The sequence below is a fragment of the Bos grunniens genome, chromosome 6, assembly GCF_055505025.1.
Source record: "Bos grunniens cultivar Pamir isolate PY7600 chromosome 6, Bosgru_T2T1.0, whole genome shotgun sequence".
NCBI classification, from domain to species: domain Eukaryota; kingdom Metazoa; phylum Chordata; class Mammalia; order Artiodactyla; family Bovidae; genus Bos; species Bos grunniens.
Window position 1 is genome coordinate 31,791,571 of NC_141170.1, and position 12,623 is coordinate 31,804,193.

Here is a 12,623-nt window from a genome sequence, read left to right on the forward strand (position 1 = left end):
GTCTTGAGGCTCACTTTAGTGGCTAGTTTTACATTGTGTCCTCTTCCCTTTACCCTAAACCCAACTGAGTTCTGGTCTTATAACTAATTATTCAAACACATAGCTGTTGGATATTTACTATTTTTCATACAGTGGTGATGAGCTGGAAGGTTGCCAATTTGTTGTCTTTGATGTAAAATGAGAATGCTGCTGCTGCTGCTGCTGCTAAGTTGCTTCAGTCGTGTCCGACTCTGTGCGATCCCAAAGACAGCAGCCCACCAGGCTCCCCTGTCCCTGGGATTCTCCAGGCAAGAACACTGGAGTGGGTTGCCATTTCCTTCTCCAATGCATGAAAGTGAAAAGTGAAAGTGAAGTCGCTCAGTCGTGTCTGACTCCTAGCGACCCCATGGACTGCAGCCTACCAGGCTCCTCCATCCATGGGATTTTTCAGGCAAGAGTACTAGAGTGGGGTGCCATTGCCATCTCCGAAAATGAGAATAGACAACACCAAATATACAGTCGTGCCCAAGGCCAACATCTTGAAGTTTGGATGGAGGTGGAGAAGTCTGTACAAGAGATTGCAAAGGAGCAGCACCACAGGAGTAAAACTTGGAGGGGACAGTTTTAGGGCAAAGTAAGAGAATTTTTGAAGAATGACAAAGTGATCAAAGTGTGGGGAGTTGATAAGAGATCAAGTGTAATAGCTACTGAAATAAGTCCATTTAAATTAGCAGCAAGTAAATCATTGGTGAGGGCTTCTTTGGTGGCTCAGTGGTAAAGAATCCACCTGCCAGTGCAGGAGATGTAGGTTTAGTCCCTGGGTGCAGAAGATCCCCTAGAGAAGGCAATGGCAACCCACTCCAGTATTCTTGCCTGGGAAATCCCATGAACAGAGGAGCCTGGTGGGCTACAGTCCAGGGGTTCACAAAGAGTCGGACACGACTGAGCGACTGAACAACAGCAATGAAATCATTGGTGAACTGAGAAATTGGAATCCTGGGATGAAAGCTGAATCAGAGGACATTGAGAGGTGAGTGAAAGGTAAAGATGTGAACACCGGATGATAGGATATCTGTAGATAACTTGGCCTTTTGAAGACTTTAGCTGTGACTTGGTGAAGAAATAAAGGAGTAAAGGCGCTGGGAAGGCAGGGTATTTTGTATCTAGAGCACAAATAGAGGATTTGATCTTTGGCTGGGCCACTGTAACAGGAATAAAGACAAGTAAGATGGAAACCGGAGAAGGCAATGGCTCCCCACTCCAGTACTCTTGCCTGGAAAATCCCATGGATAGAGAAGTCTGGTGGGCTGCAGTCCATGGGATTGCTAAGAGTCGGACACGACTGAGCAACTTCCCTTTCACTTTTCACTTTCATGCATTGGAGAAGGAAATGGCAACCCACTCCAGTGTTCTTGCCTGGAGAATCCCAGGGATGGCAGAGCCTGGTGGGCTGCTGTCTCTGGGGTCGCACAGAGTCGGACACGACTGAGGCGACTTAGCAGCAGCAGCAGCAGCAGCAAGATGGAAACAATTGCAGGCAGATTTGTAGATGTAGTGGCAATACATTGAGGGAATTGTTAAATATTAGGTAAGTTCATTTACTAAGAGCTGAGGGAGAAGAGCGATAGACTGAGATTTTAGGCTGAAGAATATATAACATAATCCTTTTAAAACTGAACTGGGCCCTGTGGAGTTCCCCCAGGGTCAGAAGCCTTTCTGTGTCTCCCATTTTTTGTTTATAGAAAAAGGCTTTAATCTCCTAGACCTTCCCTGACTTCCAAAAAGCAGATTCAAAGTTACTACCTGGGAAAGTGAGAGAATGCAAAAACAAGGGAAAAGCAAGCCCAACATAATCTCTTCCATGACTGTTAGCTTAAACCAATGCCTTGATTTATGACCCGACACTGTTGAGATAATGTCCTGTGGCTTCAACCGGCTGGCCCCAAACCGACTTAAAATTGATGACACAGGGAGGGCCAATTAAGAACTGAAACTCCCGAACCATCACCAAGGCTCTAAGTCAATTATAAAATGCCACAACCATCGCCTTTTTCTCTCTCCTGGAAAGAAGTTAAGGGATCACAAGACCACGATTTAATAGTTTGCTTTACAGAAACACATAGTTCAATCACAATCGCCACAGTGACACATCAAGCAATAAAAGCAGTTCCAGGAAATCTGCATCTGCGTCTTATCAGGAAGCTAAAATCATGAAGAATCCTGCCCACTCCCCTTTATCATTTTTGCCTTTATAAACCTTGCAACCTGGCCAGGAAACAGGGTGCTTTTGAGACAGTCGACATCTCCCATCTTCGGGGTTGGTGCCTCCTTGACTACTAAACCTTTCTTTGCTCCAGACTTTGAAGTTTTTGCTTGTTTGGATTCACTGTCCATCCAGCACATGGACTTGGGTTTGACAATACTTTGAAGTGTGAGTGAACATGCTGACTAGAGACTGGTGGTGTGGGGCAAGCGTGTCCAGTAATTCCAGTTGTTCTGCTGTGAGATCATTTCCAATAATCCTCAACGACTTGGTTAAGTGGTGTGGGTTCAGATAGCTGTGTTTTCAGTGAGAAGTCTTTATTATTATGGACACTTAGCCATGGTGCTGAGGATAGTCAAAACTTCAGGGCAAGGATGGATCTAACCAAGGATCCTCACTTGGGATTATCCCTCTTCAAATCTCTTCCTCCTCCCTGCTCTTTTCAGCCATTCACTTTTCCTTCTTTAACTGAAACAACATGGAGAAAATAAAAGCCATTATAGGGAAACTCTCTTATCTTCTCAACCTACCTGCATCTGGGCTTATCTTTCTTATTACAGGGGAAGAAGTATCCTTACTCCTACTGATGGACAACTCCTCTGCTCAGATGGCAAAGAATCCACCTGCAATGCAGGAGACCTGGGTTTGATCCCTGGGTCAGGAAGAACCCCTGGAGAAGGAAATGGCAACTTTTCCATAAGGAAATTGCCTGGAGAATCCTATGGATAGAGGAGCCTGATGAGCTACAGCCCATGGGGTTGCAAAGAGTCAGACAACTCAGGAACTTTCACTTACTTTCTACTTTTGTTCTGGATCCCATTCTTTTCTACTTTCTTAAGAACTTCACCTTTTCAGTTCCCTTCCCATCTCATTTTCCTTGGTTCATTTCTATCAGCAGTCTCCACATTAAGAAATACAAAACCAAACTCTCTTGACTCTACAGTCTGCCTTATTTTTGACTCCAATTCCCAAAATAGGAATTGTTTGCATTTTCTCTATTTTTTCACCTCCCTCATTTCACAGCAGCTTCCATTCCCATGACTCCATTAAAAACACTCTGGTGGCTCAGTGGTAAAGAATCCACTTGCCAATGCAAGAGACTTGAGTTCGATCCTTGGGTCAGGAAGATCCCCTGGAGGAAGAAATGGCAGCTCATTTCAGTATTCTTGCTGCGGAAATCCCATGGATAGAGAGCTACAGTCCTTGAGATTGCAAAAGAGTCATATATGACTTAACAACTGAACAGCAATGATCTCCAAGATGCCAGAGCTAAGGGATACTATTTGGTTTCCATTCTATTCAGCCTTTTGGTGGCATTTATACCATAAACCATGGCCTCCTTCTTGAAATACTTTTCTTTCCCCTCCTAGCTTCCATGGTACCACTCTCCTGGTTTTGCTGTTACCTCCCTGATTGTTCCTTCTAGTTTTCTGAACTGTCTTTAGAAAAGTGAGAGTGCCTCAGGTGTAAACCTGAGCTTTCTTCCCTTGCCTTCTCGTTCATTCTCTTCCCTTCCCTTTTCAGCTCCTTTCCCACCTATCTCCCTATATGAGCTCATTCAATTCCATGTCTTTAAGTAAAATTTCAAATGCTTGTAACTCTCATATTTGTATTTTTGTCCAGAGTTTTCCTATAGAGTTCAACCTCTATATCAATTTAACTACTTGGGGTCTCAGTCTGAATAATAGTCATCTTGAGCACAGTGTACTTCAAACTGAATACTTGATTAAACTCCTCTCAATCTCATTTTTCCTCAGGTCTTCATTATCTTGGTAATTGGCACCTTTGCCCTCCCAGTTATACAGATCAAACATTGAGATTTTATACTTTATTTAACCCTTTTTGGTGCATCCTGTCTATACTTACTAAAATATATCTCAAACTTCTCTTTCTCCAATTTTGTTATTTTCCTCCAATTTTGTGGGTCTTTTAGCCTTGGTACCATTGACATTATGGACCAGATGTCTATTTTTTTCAGTGACACAATCTTCTGTATTGTAGCATGTCTAGCAGCATCCTTGGTCTCTGCCCACTAGATGTCAGTATTGTCTCTCCAGTTTTGACAAAAAAAAAAAAAAATGTCTCCAGATGTGCTCCATGTCTCCTGATGGATGCAACTTTGTACCCAGTGAAGAACCACTGTTCATGGGGTTCTCAAGGCAAGAATACTGAAGTGGTTTGCCATTCCCTTCTCCAGTGGACCACGTTCTGTCAAATCTCTCCACCATGACCCGCCCGTCTTGGGTTGCCCCACGGGCATGGCTTAGTTTCAGAGTTAGACAAGGCTGTGGTCCTAGTGTGATTAGACTGACTAGTTTTCTGTGAGTATGGTTTCAGTGTGTTTGTCCTCTGATGCCCTCTTGCAACACCTACCGTCTTACTTGGGTTTCTCTTACCTTGGACATGGGGTATCTCTTCACGGCTGTTCCAGCAAAGCGCAGCCATTGCTCCTTACCTTGGACGAGGGGTATCTCCTTACCGCCGCCCTTCCTGACCTTCAACGTGGGATAGCTCCTCTGGGCCCGCCTGCGCCCACTTCAGTATTCTTGCCTTGAGAACCCCATGAACAGTATGAAAAGGCAAAATGATAGGATACTGAAAGAGAAACTCCCCAGGTCAGTAGGTGCCCAATATGCTACTGGAGATCAGTGGAGAAATAACTCCAGAAAGAATGAAGGGATGGAGCCAAAGCAAAAACAATACCCAGCTGTGGATGTGACTGGTAATAGAAGCAAGGTCCGAGCAATATTGCATAGGAACCTGGAATGTCAGGTCCATGAATCAAGGCAAATTGGAAGTAGTCAAACAAGAGATGGCAAGAGTGAATGTTGACATTCTAGGAATCAGTGAACTGAAATGGACTGGAATGGGTGAATTTAACTCAGATAACCATTATATCTACTACTGTGGGCAGGAATCCCTCAGAAGAAATGGAGTGGCCATCATGGTCAACAAAAGAGTTCGAAATGCAGTACTTGGATGCAATCTCAAAGTGACAGAATAATCTCTGTTCGTTTCCAAGGCAAACCATTCAATATCACAGTAATCCAAGTCTATGCCCCAACCAGTAACGCTGAAGAAGCTGAAGTTGAATGGTTCTATGACCTACAAGACCTTTTAGAACGAACACCCAAAAAAGATGTCCTTTTCATTATAGGGGACTGGAATGCAAAAGTAGGAAGTCAAGAAACACCTGGAGTAACAGGCAAATTTGGCCTTGGAATATGGAATGAAGTAGTCAAAGACTAATAGAGTTTTGCCAAGAAAATGCACTGGTCATAACAAACACCCTCTTCCAACAACACAAGAGAAGACTCTATACATGAACATCACCAGATGGTCAACACTGAAATCAGATTGATTATATTCTTTGCAGCCAAAGATGGAGAAGCTGTATACAGTCAGCAAAAACAAGACCAGGAGCTGACTGTGGCTCAGACCATGAACTCCTTATTGCCAAATTCAGACTGAAATTGAAGAAAGTAGGGAAAACCACTAGACCATTCAGGTATGACCTAGATCAAATCCATTATGATTATACAGTGGAAGTGAGAAATAGATTTGAGGGCCTAGATCTGATAGATAGAGTGCCTGATGAACTATGGAATGAAGTTCGTGACATTGTACAGGAGACAGGGATCAAGACCATTCCCATAGAAAAGAAATGCAAAAAAGCAAAATGGCTGCCTGGGGAGGCCTTACAAATAGCTGTGAAAAGAAGAGAAGCGAAAAGCAAAGGAGAAAAGGAAAGATATAAGCATCTGAATGCAGAGTTCCAAAGAATAGCAAGAAGAGATAAGAAAGCCTTCCTCAGCGATCAATGCAAAGAAATAGAGGAAAACAACAGAATGGGAAAGACTAGAGATCTCTTCAAGAAAATCAGAGATACCAAAGGAACATTTCATGCAAAGATGGACTCAATAAAGGACAGAAATGGTATGGACCTAACAGAAGCAGAAGATATTAAGAAGAGATGGCAAGAATACACAGAAGAACTGTACAAAAAAGATCTTTACGACCCAGATAATCACCATGGTGTGATCACTGACCCAGAGCCAGACATCCTGGAATGTGAAGTCAAGTGGGCCTTAGAAAGCATCACTATGAACAAAGCTAGTGGAGGTGATGGAATTCCAGTCGAACTATTCCAAATCCTGAAAGATGATGCTGTGAAAGTGCTGCACTCAATATGCCAGCAAATTTGGAAAACTCAGCAGTGGCCACAGGACTGGAAAAGGTCCGTTTTCATTCCAATCCCAAAGAAAGGCAATGCCAAAGAATGCTCAGACTACCGCACAATTGCACTCATCTCACATGCTAGTAAAGTAATGCTCAAAATTCTCCAAGCCAGGCTTCAGCAATATGTGAACCGTGAACTTCCTGATGTTCAAGCTGGTTTTAGAAAAGGCAGAGGAACCAGAGATCAAATTGCCAACATCCACTGGATCATCGAAAAAGCAAGAGAGTTCCAGAAAAGCATTTATTTCTGCTTTATTGACTATGCCAAAGCCTTTGACTGTGTGGATCACAATAAACTGTGGAAAATTCTTCAAGAGATGGGAATACCAGACCACCTGATCTGCCTCTTGAGAAATTTGTATGCAGGTCAGGAAGCAACAGTTAGAACTGGACATGGAACAACAGACTGGTTCCAAATAGGAAAAGGAGTTCATCAAGGCTGTATATTGTCACCCTGTTTATTTAACTTATATGCAGAGTACATCATGAGAAACGCTGGACTGGAAGAAACACAAGCTGGAATCAAGATTGCTGGGAGAAATATCAATAACCTCAGATATGCAGATGACACCACCCTTATGGCAGAAAGTGAAGAGGAACTCAGAAGCCTCTTGATGAAAGTGAAAGTGGAGAGTGAAAAAGTTGGCTTAAAGCTCAACATTCAGAAAACGAAGATCATGGCATCCGGTCCCACCACTTGATGGGAAATAGATGGGGAAACAGTGGAAACACTGTCAGACTTTATTTTTCTGGGCTCCAAAATCACTGCAGATGGTGACTGCAGCCATGAAATTAAAAGACGCTTACTCCTTGGAAGGAAGGTTATGACCAACCTAGAGAGCATATTCAAAAGCAGAGACATTACTTTGCCAAGAAAGTTTCCTCTAGTCAAGGCTATGGTTTTTCCTGTGGTCATGTATGGATGTAAGAGTTGGACTGTGAAGAAGGCTGAGCGCTGAAGAATTGATGCTTTTGAACTGTGGTGTTGGAGAAGACTTTTGAGAGTCCCTTGGTCTGCAAGGAAATCCAACCAGTCCATTCTGAAGGAGATCAGCCCTGGCATTTCTTTGGAAGGAATGATGCTAAAGCTGAAAGTCCCGTACTTTGGCCACCTCATGCGAAGAGTTGACTCATTGGAAAAGACTCTGATGCTGGGAGGAATTGGGGGCAGGAGGAGAAGGGGACGACAGAGGATGAGATGGCTGGATGACATCACTGACTCGATGAACGTGAGTCTCTATGAACTCCGGGAGTTGGTGATGGACAGGGAGGCCTGGCGTGTTGCGATTCATGGGGTCTCAAAGAGTCGGACACGACTGAGCGACTGATCTGATCTGATCTGATCTGATCTGAAGAACCACTGACCTAGTCTAGGACAGGATGATCTCTAGCATGAATTGCTGCAGTAAACTCCAAACTAATCTCTTGCCTCTTACCCTCTGCTTCCTGGTCCTGGGTACCATGACATCGATGGCTGTGATGGCTTTTTCATTAATCCCCTGCTTCCATGCTGATTCTCCTTCAGCTCATTTTCTAGATCATTTTCTATGTAATTCAGATAATGTCCTGGTCTATTTAGCATCCTTACTGACTTTTCATTGAATCTTGAGTAAAATACAAACTTATTACCATGGTCTACAAAATCTTCTTAAAAACTTGTTACATTATAAATTTGAAAAAACCGTAAAATAATTGGTTTCTGTTCATCTCATCTGGTACCAGTTCCTGCACTTCGGATTCCTTCCTATTCTCCTCAAACATGTCCGAGGCTTTGTTTTTGCTTTTCCATCCATCTGAAATCCTTGGTCCCTAGATGTTTGCCTCAGTGGTTTCTTTTCCATCTTTAAGACTTGACTTAAATGTTTTATTTTCAGAGAGAACTTTTCTGGAATGCTCTAGTGCCAAGGAAGTGCTTTCCATCACTTTTCACCACATCACACTGCATGCTTTCTTCTCAGTTCCAACTGCCACTTCCAGTGACCTTGCTTATGTACTATTTACTTGCACGTTGTGTGTTCTCCTGTCTAGAAAGTGAGTTTCACGGAAGTGAGGACATTGTCTTTTCTATAGAGACCTTGCAGCTGGGTACATAATAAACACTTGATAAATATTTATTAGACAAATGAATGATGCAATTTGTAATAGTGGAGAGAGCAGTGGCATGTTAAAATCAGACTTGTTTGCATCTGAATACTGTCTTTGTTTCTTGAGGTAGGACTGTATTGCTATAAACTTCCCTCTTAGAACTGCTTTTGCTGCATCCCATAGGTTTTGCATTGTCATGTTTTCTTTGTCATTTGTTTCTAGAAATTTTTTGATTTCCCTTTTGATTTCTTCAGTAACCTGTTGGTTACTTAGAAACCTATTGTTTAATCTCCATGTGTTTGTATTTCTTACAGTTTTTTTTCTTATAATTGATATCTAGTCTCATAGTGCTGTGTTCAGAGAAGATGCTTGATACAATTTTCAATTTTCTTAAATTTACTGAGGTTTGATTTGTGACCCAAGATGTGGTATATCCTGGAGAATGTTCCATGTGCACTTGAGAAGAAGGTGTATTCTTCTGCATCTGGATGGAATGTCCTGAAGATAGCAATGAGGTCCATCTCATCTAATGTGTTATTTAAGACTTGTGTTTCCTTATTAATTTTCTGTTTTGATGATCTGTCCATTGGTGTGAGTGGGTTGTTTAAGTCTCCTATTACTATTGTGTTACTGTTAGTTTCTCCTTTTATGTCTGTTAGTGTTTGTCTTATGTATTGAGGTGCTTCTATGTTGGGTGCATAGATATTTACAGTTGCTATGTCTTCCTCTTGGGTTGATCCCTGATCATTATGTAGTATCCTTCCTTACTGGAGAAGGCAATGGCACCCCACTCCAGCACTCTTGCCTGGAAAATCCTATAGACGGAGGAGCCTGGTAGGCCGCAGTCCATGGGGTCGCTAAGACTCGGACAAGACTCCAAGACTTTACTTTGGACACGACTGAAGGGACTTAGCAGCAGCAGCAGCATCCTTCCTTACCTCTTGTAATCTTCTTTATTTAAGGTCTATTTTATCTGATATGAGGATTGCTACTCCAGATTTCTTTTGCTTCCCATTTGCATGGAATATATTTTTCCATCCACTTACATCTGTATGTGTCTTTAGGTCTGAAGTGGGTTTCCTGTAGACAGCATATATATGGGTCTTCTTTTTGTATCCAGTGGGTGCATATTTTCTTTATCTTCCAGTGGGTGCAAGAAAATATGGTAGCAAACCAGCACACCCATGTGGCTTTGGATTCTTGTGAAAGAAACAAGGTGGAACCCTTGAAAGAGAGAAAGTTCAGTCTAGTTGAAGAGACAAGCCCAGACCCAGTGTGCCCCGCAGATGGCCCTTTGGGCCATCTTTGCTCTGTCTGGGCCAGCCTGCTGCAGCTGTGCTGACAAGCGAGGCAGAGCAGGGTCTCAAGGCCTGTAAAGTCACAGACCCCGACTTTGCCACTGCAGAGGATCTGGGAGAAGCCAGCGCTGGGCTCCAGGCTGAACTGATGCAGGCTGGCTTGCTTGGGAATGTCGACGCTCCAAACTTCACTGTTGAGAACCCCTGGGATGAGGAGTTGATTCTCAAACTTTTATCCGGGCTTTCTAAACCAGTGAGTTCCTATCCAAATACTTATGAATGGGCATGTAAGCTTCCAGCCATCAAGCCCAAGACTGAATTCCAATTAGGTTCTTTGCTGGTCTACATTGATCACTTTATTGGAGAAGCGGCTTTCACCCAAGTCTATGAAGTTACCCATGGAGATGTGAACAACAGCAAAAATAAGGAGAATTTGCTTTGAAGGTCCAGAAGGCTCCCAACCTCTGGGAATTCTACATTGGGACCCAGCTTATGGAAAGACTGAAGCCAAGTATGCAACACATGTTTATCAAATTTTATTTGGCCCACCTGTTCCAGAATGGCAGCATGCTAGTAGGAGACCTCTACAGTTATGGCACATTATTAAATGCCATTAATCTCTATAAAAATATCCCTGAAAAAGTGATGCCTCAGGCACTAGTCCTCGCTTTTGCTATCAGAATGCTCTGCATGATCCAGCAAGTCCATGACTGCAAAATCATCCACGGAGACATCAAGCCAGACAATTTCATACTCAGAAACAGATTTTTGGAACAAGACAACAAAGATGATGACTTATCTGCCAGCTTGGTCTTGACTGACCTGGGTCAGAGTATAGACATGAAACTTTTTCCTAAAGGAACTGCATTTACAGGAAAGTGTGAAACTTCTGGGTTCCAGTGTATTGAGATGCTCAGTAACAAGCCATGGAACTACCAGGTAGAGAACTAGAGAGATCTGAAACGTTTCCTGTATTACATTCACCGCAGTCTTGAGGTGAGTTTGGGCATCCAGGTAGTTTGAGCTGGTGTAGTCCTCTTCTTGGAGAAGGCAATGGCACCCCACTCCAGTACTCTTGCCTGGAAAATTCCATGGGCAGAGGAGCCTGGTAGGCTGCAGTCCATGGGGTCGCTAAGAGTCAGACATGACTGAGTGATTTCACTTTCACTTTCTTTTTGTATCCATTCAACCAGTCTGTGTCTTTTGGTTGGAGAATTTAATCCATTTACATTTTAGAGTAATTGGAGGCCTTACAAATAGCTGTGAAAAGAAGAGAAACTAAAGGCAAAGGAGAAAAGGAAAGATATATCCATTTGAATGCAGAGTTCCAAAGAATATCAAGGAGAGATAAGAAAGTCTTCCTCAGTGATCATTGCACAAAATAGAGGAAAACAGTAGAATGGGAAAGACTAGAGATCTCTTCAAGAAAATTAGAGATACCAAGGGAACATTTCATGCAAAGTTGGGCACAGTAAAGGACAGAAATGGTATGGACCCAACAGAAGCAGAAGTTATTAAGAAGAGGTGGCAAGAATACACAGAAGCACTATATAAAAAAGATCTTCATGACTCAGATAACAACGATGGTGTGATCACTTACCTAGAGCCAGACACCCTGGAATGTGAAGTCAAGTGGGCCTTAAGAAGTATCTCTACGAACAAAGCTAGTGGAGGTGATAGAATTCCAGTTGAGCTATTTTAAATCCTAAAAGATGATACTGTGAAAGTGCTGCCCTCAGTATGCCAGCAAATTTGGAAAACTCAGCAGTGGCCACAGGGCTGGAAAAGGTCAGTTTTCATTCCAATCCCAAAGAAAGGCAATGCCAAAGAATGCTCAAACTCCCACACAATTGCACTCAATTCTCACACTAGCAAAGCAATGCTTAAAATTCTCTAAGCTAGGCTTCACCAGTACATGAACCATGAACTTCCAGTTATTCAAGCCAGATTTAGAAAAGGCAGAGGAACCAGAGATCAAATTGCCAACATCCATTGGATCATGGAAAAAGGAAAAGAGTTCCAGAAAAACATCTACTTATGCTTTCTTGGCTATGCCAAAGACTTGGACTGTGTGGATCCCAACAAATTGTGGAAAATTCCTAAAGAGATGGGAATACCATACCACCTGACCTGCCTCTTGAGAAACCTGTATGCAGGTCAGGAAGCAATAGTTAGAACTGGACATGGAACAATAGACTGGTTCCAAATAGGGAAAGGAGTACATCAAGGCTGTATATTGTCACCCTGTTTATTGAACTTATATGCAGAGTACATCATGAGAAACGCTGGGCTGGATGAAGCACAAACTGGAATCAAGATTGCTAGGAGAAATATCAATAACTTCAGATATGCAAACGACCACCCTTATGGCAGAAAGTGAAGAAGAACTAAAAAGCCTCTTGATGAAAGTGAAAGAGGAGAGTGAAAAAGTTAGCTTAAAGCTCAACATTCAGAAAACTAAGATCATGGCATCTGGTCCCATCATTTCATGGCAGATAGATGGGGAAACAATGGAAACAGTGTCGGACTTTAATTTTCTGGGCTCCAAAATCACTGCAGATGGTGACTGCAGCCATGAAATTAAAAGACACTTGCTTCTTGGAAGAAAAGTGATGACCAACCTAGACAGCATATTAAAAAGCAGAGACATTACTTTGCCAGCAAAAGTCCATCTACTTAAAGCTATGGTTTTTTCCAGTAGTCATGTATGGGTGTGAGAGGTGGACTATAAAGAAAGCTGAGCACCGAAAAATTGATGC

At 42.6% G+C, this 12,623-nt stretch overlaps 1 pseudogene across 1 annotated transcript; it reads left to right on the top strand.

Moving 5' to 3' along the window:
* Window positions 1-470: 470 nt before the first annotated feature.
* LOC147370517 (mitotic checkpoint serine/threonine-protein kinase BUB1 pseudogene) lies at window positions 471-11,256 on the top strand (annotated as a pseudogene). The gene is made up of 2 exons (XR_015166015.1): window positions 471-613; window positions 9,823-11,256. The product of XR_015166015.1 is annotated as a mitotic checkpoint serine/threonine-protein kinase BUB1 pseudogene (transcript).
* Window positions 11,257-12,623: the final 1,367 nt, after the last annotated feature.